Raw genomic sequence first — 22768 nt, forward strand, 5'->3', positions numbered from 1 at the left:
ATGTCTGGGGTTCTGCCAATAGGAAGAGGGGCAAGTTGGGGTGGGCACCAGAGGGAGCTGGGCTCAGTAAGTGCAGTGATCCTGGTGTGGAGCAAGGCCAGGCTCCCAGTCCTCCTTCTGTCCAGCCTGCCACATCTCAGGGACTTGCCCTACTTGCTCTCATGTAATTACCCTCTGGCCAAAGGTGAACCAACCTGGGGCGGATCCCTGTGCCCTAAGTCCTTGGCCTCCTGACCCGTTACAGAACTGACAAGAGAAAATAAAGAAAAGGAAATAAGCCAGTCAGATAGCTGACCAGTATTTTCTGCTTTGTCTCTTTCCCCTTTTTGTGTCGGTTTACCTGTTGTAATTTGTCCTTGGCCTTCCTAAAGCAGCAAATATTTATTAGATCTGTATGATGCACAAGGTAATATGCTAAATGTGGCAGAATGTATAAAGAAGCATGAATTATGGGGGCTCCTTGCCTTCAAGGTGCTGGCAATCTAGTTGGAGAGAAGTGGAATAAGGATGTAACTCAGGAGGTTTTTATTTATAATTGATCTCCTATTCATTAAAAAAAAGAGAGCCAGGGGCTCTAAAATCTGAATGGGCTTGGATATGGCACATAACCAACATACTGAGCAAATGTTGGTTGCTGTTTTCAAAACCATGGTGAGGAGGTTGAGGATGATGTTGACACAGTAATTTAGGCTCTTTAATTCCAGAGCTGGTGCTTGGCACAGGAGGGCAGTGTGGGTACAGTAAAAATTAGTGCAATTAGAAGGCCTACAGAAATCGGGGGTGGGAGGAATTTTTACTTATAAAAAATCAAGCATGGGATTATTAAAATTGAGAATTAATTTAACTTGAGACCAAAGGAGAAAAGGATGAGCTATATAGTTCACATCACCTGAAGCATATCAATGAGCATAATCAGACCCTGTAGTCAGGAGGTGACTTTCTCCGCCTTGGCAATAAATTCAGTGAGTTTGTTAGAATATTATAAAAAGTGCAGGGGTTAATGTAACAAGAAGTTTTCTAGAGGACTGAGAAACACACCTTGGTTTTTATATTCCCTTAATACACGCTAATGCCATCATTCTGAATCACGATTAAGGGATTTCTGTGAAGAACTAAACTAACTGAAATGAAGTATTTATTTTTCTTGTTATGTAACTTGAAACAAAAGTAGAATTTAGAGTAGATGCCTCTTTCCTCTTTCAAGTACCAATTTTTCCAGCTGTGCTTTGGCGAGGTCTGTATTTTCTAGACACCCTTCAGACTGTCTTGACATTTTATTGACATTTTATTTAATTGACTAAGGAACCTGGCTTGTATTTCTGTCTCTATGAGAGCCTCTCTCAGCTTTGTTTGGTTATGGGCTGCAGGAAGACAGGTGAGGAGGACAGTTACGGGACCAAATAAAAGTACCAAAGATCTCAACACACAAAGTTTCATCTCCCCTATTCAGAAGGGAATGGATAAGGTATGTCCTCCCCAACGCCAGACAAAAGCCCCAGACACCCTCTCTCCCTGGACAGCCAAGGGCATCTCAGGCCCCAGCTCCCCCCTGGGTCTTGCAGCCATACTTCTGAAGTCTGGTCCTTCAGTGCCTGGCCCTGGGTGAAATGGATAGAAAGCAAAAATTATTTTAGCCGTGATGCCCAGAAGTTTGACACTAGTATTAGGATACTAATGTGTATAATTAATAATGTAGGCACATTACAAATTGGAGAGAGGGAGAAGGGCAGTTTAAAGTCTTTGTTTATAGTTCAGGTTGTCCTTCTAGTTTACAAAGAGAATAAACTTTTTTTTTTTTTTAAGATTTTATTTATTTATTTGACAGAGAGAAGTCACAAGTAGGCAGAGAGGCAGGCAGAGAGAGAGAGGAAGCAGGCTCCCTGCTGAGCAGAGAGCCTGATGCGGGGCTCGATCCCAGAACCCTGAGATCATGACCCGAGCCAAAGGCAGAGGCTTAACCCACTGAGCCACCCAGGTGCCCAAGAATAAACTTTTGTCTAGCAGTGTTAACATTGATTTCTCAGTAGGTTAGCATGTGATCAGTTACTGGAGCTCGACACTATTTTCCATTTGCATAACATTTTCCTCCACATGGTGATTGGGAAGGTTTTCATTTCTGTTTTATAGATGAGCAAACAGAGGACCTTAGAGGTTAACTGATTTAAGTAGCTGTATTACTGTGCACTACAAACCTGGGAATTGCTTTCATTTCCTAGTGTACAATAGTAGTCCCCCTTCTTATCCCTGGGGCATGTTTTCTGAGACCCCCAGTGGAGGCCCAAAACCACAGATAGTACCAAACCCTATATGTACTGTTTTTCCTACATGTACATTCCTGGGATAAAGTTTAATTAATACGTTAGGCATAGTAGGAGATTACCCACAATACCTAATAGTAACTAAAACTGTTATAACACAACGCTCTAATAAAAGTTATGTGAATGTGGCCTCTTTCAAAATGTCTTACTGTACTATATCCACCTTTTTCTTGTGATGCTGTGAGATGATAAAATGCCTGTGTGCTGAGGTAAAGTGAGGTGAGTGATGTAGGATTTGGGACCTAGTAGGTTAGACTAGTACAGACCTTCTGATGACATCTGCTTCTGGACCACGGTGGACCAGGGGTGACTGAAACTGTGGAAAGCGAAAATGTGGCTAAGCGGGGGACTACTGTAATCAGATTCACATCCAAATCTCCTGATTCCTTGTCTGGTAATCTTTCCCTCCATGCTACGGCAGCCTCCCAAGTCCAGGAGACATTGTTTATTTATTCAGTGATCATTTTTTCATTGTCCATGCCAGACAGTGTTCTGGAATAGGAGGAGTAACAACATGGAAAAAGCCTCTGTCCTCATGGAGCTTATATTGCAGTTTTAGATCATGACAAATGCTTTGGGCAGAAAAATAGAATAGGAAAGGGATGCTGTGGTGGAGCTGTGGTGACTTTTAAATAATGGTGGTCAGGGAAGACATCACTGAGGTAATTTCTGAGCAGGTGTTGGAGGAAAGAGAGGCATTGAGCCAGTGGTCACCTGAGGGAAGAGGAGTTGAAGCACGAATGATAGCAGTACAAAGCCCCCCGAGGCAGGGGTGTATTTGGGCGTTTGAGAAACACTAAAGCTAGAGCAGAGTGCGTGAGGGGTGCCAGCAGTAGGAAATGAGGTCAGACAGGGAGTGAGCCAGACTGAGTAGGTCCTCATGGGGTGAGGACTTTGGCTTTTATTCTTGGTACAATGGGAAGATTTTGGTCTGACTTAAAGTTTTAAATGGATCACAGTGACTACTAGGTTGAGAATGGTGAGGTGTAGAAGCAGGGAAACAGTTAGAAAACTGTTGCAATAAATTGGGCAGGAGGTAATGATGACTTTGGACCAGAGCTGTGAGGGCAAAGTGGTAAAAAGTGGTAGATCCTGGGGGCACCTGCGTGGCTCTGTCAGTTACATGTCTGCCTCCAGTGTAGGTCGTGATCAAGCCCCACATTGACTCCCTCCTCAGCAGGGAGCCTGCTTCTCACTCTCCTGCTCCCCCTGCTTATGATCTCTTTCTCTCTATCAAACAGATAAACAAAATCTTTAATTTTTCGACCTGGGCCCCTGGAACTGTGGAATAACCACTTACTAAGATGGAGTACACTGTAAGACCTGGTTTTTAGGGGGTAGATAGGAAATTCATTTATGGGCAGGTTGAGGGATGTCCAGCTGGAAATGTCTGCTAGGCTATTGAATATATGAATGTGGAATCAGGAGATTGCCACAAACTGAAGGGCTGGATTAGGGTGTCACCAGCCCGTCAAAGTATTTAAAGCCTTAGAATGAGATAAGGTCACCTAGGGAATGAGTAGAAATGGAGCCCACTATGAGTTTCAAGGATTGACCACACCAAAGTTCAGATGAGATAAACAGGAACCAGTAAGAGACTTGAGAGGATCGCATGAGTTAGGCAGAGAACTGCTAGTAGTCTTCTGGTTGGCAGGTGAAGAATGTGTTTCAGGGAGGAGGAGGTGATTGGCTGCCAAGTGCTGCAGACAATGAAGAACTGACCATTGGATTTAGCCTCATGGACGGATTCTGTTGAAGGAGGTTATCAAGTAGACATGACTGTCCGTTGACCCATGAACTGGACCTGGGCATTCAGAGGTTCCTTACCCCCTCCTCTGTTCTTGGAATGTGGGTTCCATTTGCCTTTCATATTCCTAGAGGCTTTCCAAAGACACATCCCTGAGACAGTGATGTGGTGCTAAGACTGTCCAGACAGTATATGTGACTAGCCCAGTTAAGGCCTCTGTGTAGTTCTAATATTTGGCAGGTGAGGATAGATATCTGATTGTCTTGGTGATTGCCCAAAACAAGCCTTGTGTAAATTCCCTTCCTTATTAAACTACCAGTCTGGAAGTGGCCTGCTTCTTTCTTTGGTCTCTCCCTACCCTCTGTTTCAGATCACCGCTGGGAAGCTCCCAGGGTGCTTGCAACCCAACAGATTCAAGACAGAAAGGGGAAGAATTTGAGACAGCAAATAAGGCAATTTTTTAAGTTGTTTTACTGTTAAGAGAAATTGGGACGCCTGGGTGGCTCAGTTGGTTAAGCATCATGATTCCAGGGTCCTGGGGTGGAGTCCCATATCAGGCTTCCTGCTCAGCAGGGAGCCTGCTTCTCCCTCTGTCTCTGCCGCTCCCCCTGCTTGTATGTGCTTGCTCGCTCACTCTCTGACAAATAAATAAAATCTTTGGGAAAAAAGAGAAATTGAGAAACAGCTGGCAGAAGAGCCTAGGTGGTACAATTTTTTGTTCTTGCTCTAAGATGGGAGAAATTATTTCATGTTTGTGTGCTAATGGAATTACCTAGAAGAGGGAGAAATTGATGCAGGAGAGAAAGCAGGAGAATCGCTGCAGTGTCCTTGAGCAGACAGGAGGGGACTGAACCTAACCCTCAGCTGGGGCGTGAGGATGCTTAGATTGGAGCACAGACAGGTCTTTTGTACAACAGGAAGAACAGTAAGTATGTGCATACAGATGCTGTTTGGTAGGAGATGTGGTGGTAGAAGTTCTCTGCTGATGGTTTCCATTTCCTCAGTGGGAGAGAAATCATCTGTTGAGAGTGAGGATGGGAAGGGAAGTATTGAGGACCCAAGAAGAGGGAGTGAACTAGTCATCCACAAGTGTGGGAGATGAATGGGCCAGAGAAAGAATAGTGTGACTGCTGGACAGCAGAAAGCGTCCACTGGCATTTGAAGTGAAATTGCCAGACTTACGTTGTTCATGGGTAGTGTTTGGCAACATGGGTGGAGGCATAGAGAGGCAGAGTGGTGGCGGTACCCAGGCCAAGGTTCTCTAAGTGGGTACAATGACGGGGCCAGGAAAGGGAGTAATTATAATGAGAAATCATGAACTTAAGCTGGGAAGCAGGGAAATAAGGAATGAGGGGACTGTAGAGAGGAAAACAAGGCAAAAATCAGTGAGTTATATATCTTAATGGGGTTGAAAATGATTGGAATTGGCTTTCTTGCTCTCAGGAGTGCGGGAAAGACAGTTAAGTGTGCTGGGAAGTGAGATGCTTGAGGTTGAGGTCACAGAGAAGATGCAGTTATTGGTGATAACAAGGCTGGGGAAGATCACGGAGGTAGCATCTGAGGTCGGGTGATAGATCATTTAGTCCTGATGGTAGAGTATGGCGGGAGAGGCCCTAGACATCAGAGAGAACTGTCAGAAGCACAGAGAGGCCTCTGGCTGTCCTTTCTTTCACTTTTCTGAGACTTTCCAAGTACGGATCTGAACACCAAGACCCCAGGCTTAAGGACCACTGAAACTTGAGGCTGGGATGCGTCCCTCAGTCGTCCTCTTTGTTGACTGAGCCTCGCCTAGCGATTCAGCTCAAAAACCACTGTTTTCTTTGGCCACAGTTCCCCATTTGGTTCCCAAAACCATCATGGGAGACTTGACGTTAGATCTGGTGCTCCTGTGACCAGAGCAGAACGCCCTTTTTCTCCAGGCTGTCAGATGGAAAGAAATCTAGAGTTAACAATTATTATTAAAATCCTACTAAGTCTGGCTCCCTCTTCTGTTGCATGCGAGGCATAATATATAGTTGGTTTTTTTCTTTACAATTATTGAAAAAATTTGAACTGTCGAGAAATGAAGATATGGAGTAAAATAGAAAGTTTGCCTCCTCGCCCTCTTTACTTCTAGCACCTCTTGGGTGCTTTTCTGAGCATCGCTCCAGATGTCTTTCCTTCTTTTTCTGCCTGTGCATGTATATTTGTGCGGCTTCTGTGTATACATATCTCTGTGTATGTGTGTGTGTGAGTACATCACAGAAAAGTGGAAGTATTCTACATGCAATTCACCTTTCTCCCTCAGGTCCTTCCATACCAACATATACTGAGCTGAAGACTTTTCTTTAGCTCAGCTGCATAACATTACACAATGCAGAAGTAGAGCATGACTTTAAATTCATATGCACTGATGGGAACTTAGTGTTTATTTTTTGCTATTATAAATTATGCTGTAGACTATGCTAAGGAAATCTGTGTTCTTGGGTACCTCTGTACTTGCTTCGGTGTGAATTGCTCTTACATGGAATTACTAAAGAAATTACCTAGCTTTTTGTTTTTTGATTTTTAAATTTATTTATTTGAGAGAGAGTCAGTGAGAGAGCGTGAGAGGGGAAAAGGTCAGAGGGAGAAGCAGACTCCCCGTGGAGCTGGGAGCCCGATGCAGGACTCCGTGGATCATGACTTGAACCGAAGGCAATTGCTTAACCAACTGAGCCACCCAGGTGCCCAGAAAATACCTAGCATTTTAAGTCTGATCTCTGTTGCTAAATTGTCTTTCACAAAGATGGTACCGAGTTCTAGTGACTGAGAGCATCCCTTTTCCTGCCTCCTCATTCATACTCATTGTTGATTTCCTCAACTCCTCCACAGTAGCTCATCTGATGGGACTGTTAGGAGAAAACATTTTCACTAAACAATACTGTACTAATTTGGAGGGAGTAACTGAAATTGGGAATAAGAAAAATAAGAAGATATTTTATTCTTATTCCTTATGCAGGGGATGGAATATTAATACTTCTCCAAATTCTAAGGCTGAGCTTAAACAGAGAGGTCCTTAACTGAATTTTTAAAGAGGAAAGTGATCAGAGGCAAGGCTGGAGAGTAATGGAAGCTATCATAATAAAAGAGCAGACTTGATTTCTGTTTTGTCCTTGAAAATGTTGTTTTCAAAAATCTTTTTTTTTTTTTTAAGTTTATAAAGATTTCTAGTTCTCTGGTAAACCCTTATAAATCATTGATTCCAGGTTTTATCGGAGTTGAATTCTGAGTTTGTGGTGACTGAATTGGAAAGAAATTTTATATGAAGTTTTATTTATTCTACTTGATCGTGTTTTCAAAGTTTTGGCCTTTTTTGGAAGGAGAAACCTCTAATGGTTCATATTTAAGATTTAGTACTGCTTTTTCATTTTCTCATGCTTATTATTCTGTATAGAAATTCATATTTATGATCTCCCTCCAGTTAAAAGATATTTATTATTGATGCCTTATAACTGATAATTTCTTCAGAGAAACATTTGAAAACAAGTTTTAGGTATGAAACTAGAAGAGCTAAGTAAATTCTTTTTCTTTTATTTAACCAAGAAAATATTTTTAAATGTTATGGATGTAATGAGTGTATACCTAGGACAAAGCATATGTATAGACTCTGAAAATATGCCTGAGTGTATGTAGGTTTCGGATAACTTGATTGTGAATTCAAACCTGTCAGCAAAATAATTACATACTCTTGAGTGCTCTATAGTTGGGCTTTCACATAAGTACACATCTGTTTAAAACTCGAAACAATCTTTTAATACCCACTTAACTGTTTTTGAGGCTTACTTTATGTCTTTGATGAGAAGACAATAGAAAAGTAACAGATGGCCAACAAGGATATTAAATTGACAGGGAAGCAACTTAGTTTAGTTACTTTAGTTCCTGAGTTAAAGATAGATATATATAGATATATATATATATCTATATATATCTATATATCTATCTTTAAAACAGTATAAAGTCACTTTAAGAAAGTCCTGGGACTTTGTTTCCCCTGAAGTCTTTTGCTTGTGATTTGTCTCCATTTGTTTTGTTGTTGTTGTTGTTTGTTTGTTTGTTTTGTTTTTATAAGCCCTGGTGGTGGGTGGAGTGGGGTAAAAAAGGGAAGAAGAAAAAGATGGATTTGAACCCCTCTTTATACCAAAGTCAATGCTATTTCTGCTTCTCTGAGTCTGTTCCCCACGCCCCCAAGATTTTATTTATTTATTTGACAGAGAAAGAGATCACAAGTAGGCAGAGAGGCAGGCAGAGACATAGGAGGAAGCTATGAGCGGAGATCCCAGATGCAAGGCTCGATCCCAGGACCCTGGGATCATGACCTGAGCTGAAGGCAGAGGCTTAATCCATTCAGCCACCCAAGTGCCCCCTGAGTCTGTGTTCTTTTGACCTTTATCACTGGAAGAAATTCTCAATGCTCAAAGCAGTTTTTTCTAATCTTCAATCTAAATATGCTACTGACTGAATTATGCATGTTTGAACATGTAGAAAGATTTTCTTGTTAAATTAAGTTTAATCTTATACTTAATGTTCCCTATTATATGGGGAGAACTTTGAAGCAAGGATCTGAAATCAAATGACACTAATGCTTCCTAATGAGAGAAATCTCTATTCTGTGTTAATTAAAAATATATTGGCTGGACGTCTAGTCAGCTGAGCTTAATTCTCAGCACTCAGGTCCTGAACATTATGGAAAAAACACTTTGTCCAATTCAGAAATAGCTAGATTTTTTTCATACTTTCATTAGGAAAAATTAAAAAATGAAAGTAAGAAAATAATTTAAAACTATATTACAGTTGGACAATACAAAGTAAAGAAACATGGCAGTTTCTGATATGGCTGGAGGCAGGGTGGTTTTTGTGATCATACTTCAGGTTTTGCTTCCTATTGTTTGGCTGCCATTGGGGCATTTAAGAATACATGTTTATTGCAGTCTCAGTACTGAACATAAGAAAATAAGAACAATCATACTGTCTTTTATCCCCATAAATGCCAAGTAACTCTAATGAGCTATAAGAAAATGATACCACTTCTACATAGCACTAAATTAGTTTCCTAGAAGTAAATAATTTAATATAGTCACACTATATGCAATATATCCTAGATTTGACTCTTGTTTTATTAAATCCATATAAAACGAATCCATCTGTTCATACATGCATCAGGGTTATAGAGTAGTACAATTAAAACAGGTTGGAAGGGCTGGAGATAGCAGCAAGGATTGATTCCAAATGGGCATAAAGCATCTTTTTAGGGTGGTGGTAATGTTCTAAAATGACTGATGATTGCACAGATCTGCAATCTGTGAATTTACTAAAAACTGTTGAATTGTGTACTGCAAACAGGTAAATTTTATGGCATGTAAATAATATTTCAATAAAGCTATTGATTTTTTGTTTTTAAGTGAAAAGGAAAATATGTGACCATAGCCGACCTCAGGAGACATAGGACATCTAAAAAGACAGTTATTACTGATGGAATAGAGAAAATTATTAACTAGCTACCCTTCCTTTTCTCTCCTTCAAGTTTACAAGGTAATTCAACCACACCTTTAAGAAACAGGTGATTGCAGTGCGATTTTCAACTGTTTCAGAACGCAGAAAATGAAGGAAAATTTCCAAATTCCTTATTATGAAGGGAAAATAACATTAATATTGAAACAAGGAAGAGGTATGTTTCCTGAAAGAAAACCAGAGATCAGTTTTGGGTGTGAATATTGAAGCAAAAATCTTTGGAAGAAAAATTGTAATGCAGTATCTCCTTTGAAAAGCAATACACACAACAGCAGTTTGGTGTTGAATAGTTTGGGCTCTGGAGCAGGATTGGTTTGGAATCCCAGGACCCTCACCTCTAGCTCCATGATCTTAGCAAAGTAACTGAACTTCTTCCTTTCCCATCAGTAAATAAGAGAACTTCCTTCATAGAGTTCGTGGGAAGCTGAGTGAGTAAAGCACTTTAGGTAAGTCCTGGCAATAAATGTTGAATAGGATAATAACCACACAGTTTATTAAAAATTATAAATGTGTCAACATATGGTCATTTCTCTACTGTTGACCATGTGGACTTGCTATTGTAAAAGATAGTGCAATTAAATGTTTTCATATGGGTATTTCCCTCACTTTTCTATTCCTGAAGGTAGATTTCTAGAAGTAGAATTTTGGAGGAAAAGCTATAAACTTTAAAACCCCAAATAGCTCTCCAGAAAGATTGTACCCATTCCTACAGGTGGTAGGTAAGAGGGTCTCTCTACACTACTCAAAGCACTATTGAATATCACCATCGAACAGAAAATCTTAGGTAATGTGATAAGCCCAAAATAGAAAGTAACTCAGTTCATAGCCTTTAAATATTGAGAGCATAGAACAAAACCTTAATTCAGAATGTTATCACAAAGCACCTGAAACTCTGAGAAATAAAATATTGTCAGTGCTCCTTAGATGAATACCTGGAGTTGGGGTTTCTTTTCACATTCAGATATTAACATGATGTTAGGATATTTGCCTTTTGTAACTTTGCTTCAAGCGACTTAGTTTGATGGAGAAATTTTCCTAAAAACATCAGTTTAAAAATAATCTGCTGAGATGCCTGGGTGGCTCAGGGCTCCGGTCATGATCTTAGGTTCCCTGGATTGAGCCCCACATCTGGGAGTCTGCTCAGTGAGGAGTCTTTTTCTCCCTCTGTCTCTGCCCCCCCCCCACAACTCGTGCTTGCTCCCTGCCTCAAATAAATTAAAAAAAAAAAAAAAAAATTTACCCAAAACAGTGCCACCAGGCAAAAACAGTTTGTAGCCCTTTTTTTCTCTGTCTTCAAGATGGTTATAAAATCCTGTTGTTCCTTCTCCAGTTAAATCCATCCCAGTTTTTAAATTCTTTGGGAAGTGAGAATGAGTCAAATCCCAGTGAAAAACTCATAAGCCAAATTGGGCCAATGCAAATCCATTCTGTTCAATTTGAATTTAGATGACTTCAGCTAGATCAAACCAGGAACTTCTGTGATCTTTTATAGGGAATGTGTGTGTCTTCCTCAAAAACATCTAAAAGGGGGGGGTGCCTGGGTGGCTCAGTGGGTTAAAGCCTCTGCCTTCGGCTCAGGTCATGATCTCAGGGTCCTGGGATCGAGCCCCGCATCGGGCTCTCTGCTGAGCAGGGAGCCTGCTTCCCCCTTCTCTCTCTGCCTGCCTCTCTGCCTACTTGTGATATCTGTCTGTCAAATAAATAAATAAAATCTTTAAAAAAAAAAAAGAACATCTAAAAGGGCTCTGGGTATAGTCACCGCTAAAAGCTGGGAAGGTAAAAATAACTCATCTGTGTCCTAGATTTGTTCTCTGAAAACGTGGCACTGCTAAGGGAGGATTCCCTTTTCCTGTATTAAAACATTCACCTGAAATCTTAACAAATAGTGACATCCCTTTACATTTCCCCTAAAAAACAAATTAATAGAGGACTGTGTCTTGTTACACTATTTATTCAGGATTTGAGCAAATTAATGTTAATATACTAATGAGTTTAAAGACTAAATCAGAAAGGTCAGTAGTGATGAAAACTGCTTAGCAATTTAATTATTATTATAATTTAAAAAAACTTTATTTGAGAGAGAGAGAAGGCAGAGTGAGAGAAAACGAGAGCACAAGCGTGCGAGGGAGGAAGATGCAGACTCCTCACTGTGCAGGGAGCCCAATGCAGGCCTCGATCCCAGGACCCTGAGATCTTGACCTGAGCCAAAGGCAGAGGCTTAACCGACTGAGCCACCCAGGCACCCCGCAATTTATTCTTATATTTACTTGGATTCTGTACAGTAGAGATGCTTGCCTGTGACCTGTCGGTTTTGCTATGGCTGTGCTTTAGAGACAGCCACACCTATTGGCACTTGGTTAACATTTCAGTTCAACACTGGAGACACTTTTTCTGTACAGATTAATTATTTTAAATTAGGTGGCAAGATTGAGAGGCTGCCATAGTTCTGATGTCCATTTGCATCTTACACTTTCCCAGAACATACATTTCCCTTGACATGTCTGTCTTATGGTCTCTGACTATAACGTGGTGGTGTCAAGCCCTTTAAAAATAAGCATTGGGTTTATGTTTAAATCTCATTTTTAATATTGTTGGTTTTTTTTTAAAAGATAATTCTGAGAAGAAGCCATTCCTGTGATCCTCAAATATTGAAAGCAACAATGAGAGAATCAGATAATTATAGCATCGTCCTTTCCTGACTTTGTTGCAGTTCTGTTTTCCTTGGACTAACTTGAATGTTGAGCTTTCCTTATACATGCTGTCAGGGTTTTGACCCAATTTCTCTAAAATCTAAAGGTACAGTTCCCCCAAACTCATGTATTAGCTTGTCTTTGAGTTAAAGAAAACCCGTCTGCAGTTTCATTTTTCAGAGATGTGAAAAAAGACTCTGGTGTCACGGTAAGATGTGTGTGTCTTGTTTGCTCTAGACCTTTGAAGGTCAAATCAGCCATTGATTCCTAGTTACTAAGTTCAGGAGCTGAAAGCTATTTCACTAACCCGCAAAAACCACTTAGCCTCTCTACCAATCAGTGCCTGCTACTGCTCTGAAAAAGTATATGTTATACCTTAGAAATTCAGTTTCAAAATGAGTCTTGAAAATTGTGGATTATTTCATTCCTCGAAAAGGACATACATGGAGATGCACTCCCTGTTCAGTTCTCGCTCTGGCAAGGATTGGAAAACCTCTCTGTTTATAGTCTGTCTCCTTTTTAGCAGCTATTCTCAAGCCACATCAGTCTTCCCTGAGCTTAGAGCAACGAAAAGCAATTTTCCTTAGTGCTCAGGAAAAGAATAACAGATTGAGAATTTTTGAATGTTCAGCTTTTCTCCAACAGTTGTCCTGCACTGACTTAGGGAATAGCCTTGGAAACGCATGGGACAGATCCGATGTTTCATGTTGTGTTTCAGTCTTTCAAAATAATAGCATTAATGATTGCCATTTGTCCACCTCTTGTCCTTTTATGACTTAATTTCTGCCAGTAGGTAACACAATATGAATGCCTAAAACAGTTGAGAACTTCTGTTGTCAGTGACATCCTCACTAGAGACTGGAATCACTTTATTTACTGCCATGTTTGTTGAGGGTCTGTGACATCAGTTTATACATTTCCTCTCCCACATCTTAATGGTATTCACGGAGTGAATTAGAAATGGGACATTGTTTTTTCCTTTTTATCTCTTTCTTCAATTTATTTTCTCCTTTTATAGTATAAAGTCTCACCTTTTTATTTACTATTATACTTTTAAATTTGATCATATCAGAGTATGCTCTCAATCTAGATATAAAATGATTTTTCTTAATAAGTATTTGGACACAGATTACTAAAAGTATAAAAATTCCTGATTGCACATTTATTTGCTCTTAATTGATTAACATCATAAAGATCAAGGAGAGATAACTAGTAAGAGCTCTTTCCCTTTTACAATGGTGTCTATTTCTTGGGAAATGGAAGACAAATTTGGGTGTATTTTTTTTTTAAGATTTTTATTTATTTATTTGACAGAGACAGCGAGGGAGGGAACGCAAGTAGGGGGAGTGGGAGAAGGAGAAGCAGGCTTCCCACCGACCAGTGAGTTCCTAAGCAGGGAGCCCAGTGCAGGGCTCAGTCCTGGGACCCTGGAATCATGACCTGAGCCAAAGGCAGACACTTAACGACTGAGTCACCCAGATGCCTCAGAAGTTTGGGTGTATTCTGTTCTCTCTGAATCTTTTTATAGTTTGTTTAATAGTCAGGAGTATTTCTAGGATTATCACTGTGTTTGTTACTTGGAATTATTATTGGGAAATTTTTTCTGTTTATTCTGTTTTCCCTCTTGATTCCTGCAGCTTTGTTAGTTGTACTGCCAATGCCAAATCTAGTTCGACTTCTTATCTGTACCCAGGAGAACTTTCTTACAGCTTTTTAATTGAAAGATCATTTATCTTTTTTATTTCCCACATACCGTATTTAGGGATTAAGAATCTTATATTTCTAGTTAAATACAGCCCCCTTTATGATTGAAGTCCTCATACTGGAGATTTTATCTTAGAATATTATCATTAATTTCCCAATCAGCTATTACCCAAGGGCATAAAAGAACCATATAAGCTCATATAAAACCTGTTGTTCTAAATGCACCTTTGCCTTTATATTCCGTTGGACTTTTTCCTTTTAACAAATAAAATTCGGACTTGTTAGTAGAGATGTGGTGTTTTCAGTGTCTTTCACTGTTTCTTTATTTTTTAATATATTTTTAAAGTTTTTATTTATTTGACATAGAGAGAGATCACAAGTAGGCAGAGAGGCTGACAGAGAAAGGGGAGGAATTAGGCTCCCTGCTGAGCCAAGAGCCCGATGCAGGGCTCCATCCCAGGACCCTGAGATCATGACCTGAGCCTAAGGCAGAGGTTTAACCCACTGAGCCACCCAGGCGCCCCTCACTGTTTCTTTAAAAAGGCACATCAAGAATGTGCTGTTCTGAAAAGCCATCTTGAGTGTGGGATTGGAGTCAGACCAAGCTGAGTTCCAGTCTCAGATCTGCCCTTGTTGGTCGGTCTTGTGACCCTGCATCAATTACTTAACCCTGGGGAACTTCAGTCTGCACATCTTGAAATGGGAATAATTGCAGGGCTGTGACAGTTAGTTGATGCACATGGTACAGAGAATGGAAATGCAGCTCTGTTTATTACCATTACTTCTCAGTTTGGCATAGATTAGGTTGGCAGGCCAGTATGTGTAAGTCAGAAATATCTTTCCTTTTTAAAGTTTTATTTATTTATTTAGGGGGGGGGCGGGGAAGGGGCAGAGGAAGAGAATCTCAAGCAGACTTCCCACTGAGTGCAGAGCCCCCAGTGGGGCTTGATTTAACCACTCTGAGATCACTACCTGGGCCGAAACCAAGAGTCAGACGCTTAACCGAACGAGCCACCCAGGCGCCCCTCCGGTAGAATATTTTAAACATTCTCTTCTAGTCTCTAAATTCACTTTTGTTTTGATCCAGAATTGATCATTCATTTTGATCTTTACCTTTTATACCATTGCTTTTTCCTTAGATGTTTGCTTGGCATTGGTTGTAGGTACATGTTTATGAATGAAGACTAAATTGGCTGATAGAAGTAGTGGTTTTATTTCTCCAGAAGTGCTTTTCTCTGAATGACATCTTACTGTGTAAATGGTGTATTAATGGGTTATACTATTTTTTAAAAAAAGATTTTATTTATTTATTTGACAGAGATCACAAGTAGGCAGAGAGGCAGAGAGAGAGAGAGAGAGAGAGGTAGAAGCAGGCTTCCTGCTGAGCAGAGAGCCAGCCCGACTCGGGGCTGGATCCCAGGACCCTGGAATCATAACCTGAGCCGAAGGCAGAGGCTTTAATCCACTGAGCCACCCAGGCACCCCAATGGGTTATACTATTTTGGGTTTTCCTATAAGGGAGTTGGAAGACAAGCTCAGACCCTTAAAATTGCCAAGTTAAGAAAGTTGTTATTCTAGGAGTAAGATGTATCTTGAAATGGAGTGGTTTACTATATTTTACTTGTAGGACCTGTCTTTCCTCTTTGTCTCCCAATAATTTCTGGGTCTGAAGTTAATTTAAAGCCTAAATTACCGTAAACTATACTCTTTTTCCCTCATCAAGTCCCAGGTCCCCCACTGGGACTATCCCTTGGCAGATCACTAACTTCATATGGGTAGCAGTCTTCTCCCTTCAGCTCAAAAGGGAAACCTTGTCTGGCTTCTAGGTGTAATTTGTTGTGGAATGGGCTGAACAGTGCTGAGGAGTTTGATCTCTTGATCTGAATATAGCTTTAATTAGCTATCTTCATGGATGTCCAAGGGGCCAGTTTTTATTCTTTGGTTCAGAAAGAGCTTGCTAGAGAGAACTCATGTTTAACCTCTGATGTCTTTGACCTTGGTTTCAAATTTCTTAGGATGTCTGATTCATTGGATCACTCTCATTCTTGATTTGTTTTAGAGTTGTCATGGTTCTATCCAGGTTTTGTTTTGTTGTTGTTGTGTGTTTTTTTTTTTTAAGATTTCATCTATTTATTTGACAGACAGAGATCACAAGCAGGCAGAAAGGCAGGCAGAGAGAGAGAGAGGAGGAAGCAGGCTTCCTGTGGAGCAGAGAGTCCGTTGTGGGGCTCGATCCCAGGACCCCGGGATCATGACCTGAGCTGGAGGCAGAGGCTTTAACCCACTGAGCCACCCAGGCACTCCTCTATTCAGGTTTTTATTTCATTATCTTTCAATTTATAGGCAGAGGAGGTGGATATAACCACTGAGTCAAGTAAACATTTACATATGACTTTCTTTCTTTTTTTAAGATTTTACTTACTTATTTGACAGAGAGAGTCACAGTGAGAGAGGGAACACGAGGGAGAGCAAGAGAGGGAGAGGCAGGCTTCCCATCAAGCAGGGATCCCGATGTGGGGCTCAATCCCAGGACCCTGGGATCATGACCTGAGCCGAAGGCAGACACTTAACCAACCGAGCCACCCAGGTGCCCCTACATATGATTTTTCATTTAAAAGCCTCAAACCTGGCTCCATACTGTGCTGAACTCATAAATGTTAGTAGCATAAGATTCTTGATAGTGCTAAGTAGTGAATGTTACCCTAAACGTGGTATATTCCTACCCATTGTCTGATCTTGCTTTATTTCTAACCTCAGTTACTGGTAACATATACCATGTACCAAATCATTACTCCTGCTCCCTCCCTCAACACATATTGCCCATTCCTAATCCTGTCTGTTTCTACCCAACCCTCCCACTTTCATTTCCTCCTACTCTTTCCTTACATCAAGCTTTCTACCTGGTTTGTTTTTTTTTTTTTAAAGATTTTATTTATTTATTTGACAGAGAGAAATCACAAGTAGATGGAGAGGCAGGCAGAGAGAGAGAGAGAGGGAAGCGGGCTCCCTGCTGAGCAGAGAGCCCGATGCAGGACTCGATCCCAGGACCCTGAGATCATGACCTGAGCCAAAGGCAGCGGCTTAACCCACTGAGCCACCCAGGCGCCCCTCCACCTGGTTTATACTGTTGTTCATGGTCTCTCTTCTTTCATCCTCCAGCCCTCCACTGTAGTCCATTCTACCAGGCTACCCTTCCTCCACTTCTTGCACAAAAGTACAGATGCTAACATACAACATCCATAAATTGCTCCAAATGATCCTTAATTCATGTTGTAATACGATCTCCCAGTATATTTTCCTCACACTCTGGTATCTACCTGGATTACTCAGTATCATCCCTCAGTTCTTTGTGTTTTCTCTACTATTGTGTTGTATATAGTTCTCTTAAACTTAGATGCCTTTCTTCCCATATTTACTTCTCAAATTTTGCCAGCTTAAAGTTATGCTCAAACCAAATGCTATCTATTCTGGCAAGCCTTTAAGATTGTTAGTCACAACTAAACCTTCCTTGGGATGCCTGGGTGTCTCAGTGGGTTAAAGCCTCTGCCTTCGGCTCAGGTCATGTTCCCAGGGTCCTGGGATCGAGCCCCAAGTCTGGCTCTCTGCTCAGCAGGGATCCTGCTTCCCCCTCTCTCTGCCTCTCTGCCTATTTGTGATATCTCTCTCTCTCTGTCAGATAAATAAATAAAATCTTTAAAAAAAAAAAATCCTTCCCTTATATTCCTAGATTTTAGTAGCTCCTGGGCATTCATTTATTTAATATTCACCGTTTGATGGTTCAATAGAAACCCTGTAAGTTCAAGTAATTTTCATGTCAGCTGACGTTGGAATTTTTTATTCCTGCTGTAAGGCAAGTACGTGAATCCAAGTGGTTGATAAAACTGTAGTGAACGTTGAAAACACAGTCAACTCATGGTATACAGATATGCACAGGAAATACATGGATTTTGGTGAAATTGTTATTTGAGAGAGGTCTGGGAAGTTACACAAATATTTTTGTTAAAGATTTTGTGGATTCTTAAAATTCTCATGACATATCAAAGGTTCTTCTGCATTGTTTGTACTCACAGTATGCATTAGAAATGCAAGTTGGTGCAGCCACTTTGGAAAACAGTGTGGAGGTTCCTTAAGAAATTAAATATAGAGCTACCCTATGACCCTGCAATTGCACTACTGGGTATTTACCCCAAAGATACAGATGAAGTGAAAAGAAGGGCCATATGTACCCCAATGTTCATAGCAGCAATGGCCATGATCACCAAACTGGAAAGAGCCAAGATGCCCTTCAACAGACAAATGGATAAAGAAGATATGGTCCACATATACGATGGAGTATTATGCCTCCATCAGAAAGGATGAATACCCAACTTTTGTGTCAACATGGACGGGACTGGAAGAGATTCTGCTGAGTGAAATAAGTCAAGCAGAGAGAGTCAGTTATCATATGGTTTCACTTACTTGTGAGCATAAGGAATAACACGGAGGACATGGGGAGATGGAGAGGAGAAGGGAGTTGAGGGAAATTGGATGGGGAGATGAACCATGAGAGACTGTGGACTCTGAGAAACAAACTGAGGGTTTTGGAGGGGAGGGAGTGGGGGTTTGGGGAAGCCTGGTGGTGGGTATTGTGGAGGGCGCGTATTGCATGGAGTACTGGGTATGGTGCATAAACAATGAAATTTGGGTCACTGAAAAAAATAAAATAAAATGTAAAGTTAAAAAGAAGGGGGTGCCTGGGTGGCTCAGTGGGTAAAAGCCTCTGCCTTCGGCTCAGGTTGTGATCCCAGGGTGCTGGAATCAAGCTTCGAATCAGGCTCTCTGCTCTGCAGGGAACCTGCTTCCCCTCACCCCTCTGCCTGCCTCTCTGCCTACTTGTGATCTCTCTCTCTCTGTCAAATAAATAAAATTAAAAAAAAAAAAAAAAAGAGGGACTCTTGGGTGGCTCAGTCAGTTGAGCCACTCGGGTCTCCTCTCTCTGCCTCTGTCTGCCACTCTGCCTGCTTGTGCATACTCTCTGTCTTTGTGTCTCTCTGACAAATAAAATAAATAAAATCTTAAAAAAAAAAAAAAGAAGAAGAAGAAATTGTTTGCTCTTGTGTCTCAACATAAGTTGTAGGTTTGTTGAATGTAGCTTTTGTTGTGTTCCAGGAGTATTCCACAGTCTCTTATCCTCCAAGACAGTCAGCATTGTCTTTGATTCTTTTTTCTCTGGGCCAGAGCTGGGTAGATCAGAGAGGTCTGTACCTGAATACACTGAGCCAGAGAGTGGCTAAGGTTGATCTCATGCACCTGCATCTGCAGGTGTTTCATTCACAGCTCTGTGGGAAGAAAGCATACAACGCCTTACTCAGGTTTCTGATAAAGTAGAATTGGATCTGTACTTCATCTCCATATTACTAGAAGTGTCCGCTGTTTCTCAGACCTGTTTTTTAATTGCTTGTGGTGCATGGGTTAACTCAGCAATGATGCAAACAGACATTATTTCAGATGTGTCAGTGAGTCTGGGTGTGGAATAGTGTGGAAATCTTGGCTAGTGGATGACGGGCAAACCCATGATATCTGAGAGTCTGCTTTGCATAAATGACACATAAGCTGCCCCAGAGCCAGTTTCTGATATGTGGCTAATATTTCTTCCTCCTCGCTGCCCAGTGTTTGTATGTTTTAACTATCATTATTAAGAGTGGATTTTGGGGTACCTGGGTGGCTCAGTGGGTTAAGCCTCTGCTTTCAGCTCAGGTCATGATCTCGGGGTCCTGGGATCCAGCCCCACATCGGGCTTTCTGCTCAGCCGGGAGCCTGCTTCCCTCTCTCTCTCTGCCTGCCTCTCTGCCTACTTGTGATCTCTCTCTGTCAAATAAATAAATAAAATCTTAAAAAAAAAAAAAAAAAAAAGAGTGGATTTTGTGTTGCAATTAAAAGATGGCTAATTGTATTTGAAAAGAAAATCACCAATACCCAGATTGGTGTCGTACAAAAATTTAATAATTACTGTAGGTCATTTTATTCTTTTCTAAAAATTTCACTCTGTAAGTATAGGAATTAACAATAAGCAATATTCTCATAACTGTTTAATTTTATAATGAACTGTCCCTATCACCATGTAACTATTTCCATACTCTGTTGAACCCATAGATAAATGTTAGTGGCATAAAATTATTGATGGCACCAGGTAGTGAATTGGAGCTATTCTCCCAGTGCAGGGGTCTTGTCATAAGACACCCAAGGCAAAATCTTCTATATTTTTAGGAATTTATGAGAGGGTGTTTGTTTTGTGAAGCTGAAGAAAGCCTCAGAGACAGTTAGAAGGAATTTGAGGCTCTGGGTTCAGTCTGTAAATGACACACCGTCTGATACTGAAGTGTAAGTGTGGCTTATGGTGAACAGCATTTCTACATTTTTACCCTTGTAGTTTATCAAATGAGTGGGACCTCCAGCCTTCTAACCGAGTGGAAAGAGCAGGGACTTTGGGATTCTTCAGATCCAGGTTTGAAAATTCATAGTCCCTTTTTATTTAACTAGCTTCTCAGAGGCTTTGCTTTCTCATCAGTAAAGTGGAAAAGACTCATATCGTGGGAATTCCATGAAGAGTAAATGAGACTGTATTAGAATGCCTCTAACATAGTGAGACTCAGTGAATAATAGCTGTCATCGCTGTCATTGTCATTATGCTGATCATGGGCTCTGAATTTATCTCCACTGTGTTTTGTGACCTGGGAGCCACAGAAGGTGAATCCCTTGTGTAGCTTTGTGTGCTTCTCGTAATGATTGCATTGCTTTTGCTTTCCCTTAAATGGTGCATTTTTCATAACACAGTGTTTTGTGTTTTGTGAATCCTGCAACTCTCTGAAGCCGCACTTCAAAATGCTTTCATTCCAAATCAAAATTATTTGAAGTCTTTGCATGGTAATGCGCAATCTGTCTTCTCCATGAATTAGTAACAACTGCTCCCTTGCACCCCCAAAAGAAACAGTAGATGATACAAAGGCTTTTGTAGCTCTGCGGGTTCCCAATTTGCAGAGGTGTTGGCGAGGACTCCTACCGGTATGCTCCACAATAGATACTCGGGTTGTACCTACTGTGTGTAATGTGCTGTGCCAGCCATGGCAAGGCGCATAAATGCTCTGTCTTGAAGAAACTTACAAAGTGGAAGCAATGAGACGTAGATAAAGAGAATTATAAGGTGATTCAACATGTGGGAAGTGCTGACCGGTGCTAGGCACTGTGTGGTGCGGTGGTGGGGAAGCGATATTTCTGCTTGTGGGGAATCAAGTAAGGCTTCAAAGCTAAGATGGCAGGTGTCTCTCAGGTCTCTTAAAGATCCTATGTGTCTCTAGAACTGTGAAAAATCAGAACTGAACACTTAGTTCAGAGGCATTCTATGCAGCTGAAGAACACAATGAGACAATGGGGCATTCTCTTTGCTTGGGTCCCAGTAGCCTTTTGAAGGTGGTTGTGCAGATGGAAGGTTGCTGAGAAAGAGGAGAGGAAGGAGACAGGTGGGCTTGAATTTGCAAGAGGCAGTGTGGTGTTGTGCAAAGAATACGTTGTCTATCCCTAGGTAAGGTAATATGACACTGCCAGATATGGCTTTACCTTTACTTGATTAAAAGGGAAAAAGTCCTTCTAGATTAGAGACCAAGACTGCCCCACTGTGGCTAAAAATCTGTTTGAGGACTCCGATCAGAAAAATCCTTACCTGTGTAAGAAAGATTTCCACAGCCTAATGATCTCACCTCAGAGTGAGGTGTATGGTAATTGGAATATGGTGAACTTCCCTTTTTTCCCTGCTTTTTCTCCTTTTCCCTGCAGATGAAGGAGTCTCTGGTTAGAGTGGTTTCTGATATTTGCTCATTTTGTAGAGACAGGTGTGAAAAGGTAAAACTTTGTTATAACATCTGCGAATTAATCAAAACTAAAGGAATAAGGAGTGTAAGAATGGGCCTTTTTCCCGTTAAAGAAAAAAAATCATCATTTTTACTCTAACAGCTGAAAAAGCAACCTGTGGGTAGAGATGTTATCTATCCTTGACACCTGAAATAACAAATAACAATTTTTTTAAAAGATTTTATTTATTTGAGAGAGTGAGAGAGAGCGAGAGAGCATGAGCAGGGACTGAGGGAGAAACAGACTTCCTGCTGACCAGGAAACCTTATGCGGGGCTCAATCCCAGGACCCTGAGATCATGACCTGAGCAGAAGGCAGATACTTAACCAACTGAGCCATGCAAGCACCCTTGTTTTTGGATTCTTATAAAAGAAATCCATACTATCCTAAGTTAAGGAGGCAGATGTCAGTAATATATGTATATATACATATATTTACATACACATATAAATAATACTTTTAGTAACATATTATAAATAGAAATGTTTTCTCTATTTTGTTTCTTTCTTTGTATCACTCATTAATCCTACTCCAGAAATTTATTTTCGAGATCTTGGGTCTCAAAAAATGATTGTGAGGGTTTAATACCTTCAGGATGAACTAGAGATGGGGAAAGACTTCAAAGATGGGAGAGGTGGTGATTCTTGGTTGGCACAGTTTGCATCCTGAAGGCATTGCCTCTGTCTGCTTTTGAGTTCTCTCTCTTTTTTCTGCTGCTTACTTAGGCCTTATTTATCACTTCTGTCAGAGGCTGCAGTGGGAAAATGAAGAAAAGTTAAAGTCCAGATTTATTAATTTTTTATAGTTAGCCCTTGGTTCAGAAGGGTAAGAGGCTGGATAAGATTGGGTAAGAGGAGATTCAGAAATTAATTATTAGTACAGTCCTGTCCTCTTGA

The 22768-nt window shown here is 40.8% G+C and overlaps 1 protein-coding gene across 6 annotated transcripts in view; it reads left to right on the top strand.

The window, feature by feature from the left end:
- The window catches only part of SH3D19 (SH3 domain containing 19), a 179792-nt gene that overhangs the window by 59597 nt on the left and 97427 nt on the right, over window positions 1-22768 (top strand). Inside the window, exon 1 of one of the 6 annotated variants that reach the window (XM_059175561.1) lies at window positions 21473-21546. The exons of the other annotated variants lie outside the window; for them this stretch is intronic. The gene's annotated coding sequence lies outside the window, so the exon portion shown is untranslated. Of the gene's footprint in view, window positions 1-21472; window positions 21547-22768 lie in introns of those variants that run through there. 6 annotated transcript variants of the gene reach the window in all.

Source organism: Mustela lutreola, chromosome 1 (genome assembly GCF_030435805.1).
Source record: "Mustela lutreola isolate mMusLut2 chromosome 1, mMusLut2.pri, whole genome shotgun sequence".
In the NCBI taxonomy this organism is placed as follows: domain Eukaryota; kingdom Metazoa; phylum Chordata; class Mammalia; order Carnivora; family Mustelidae; genus Mustela; species Mustela lutreola.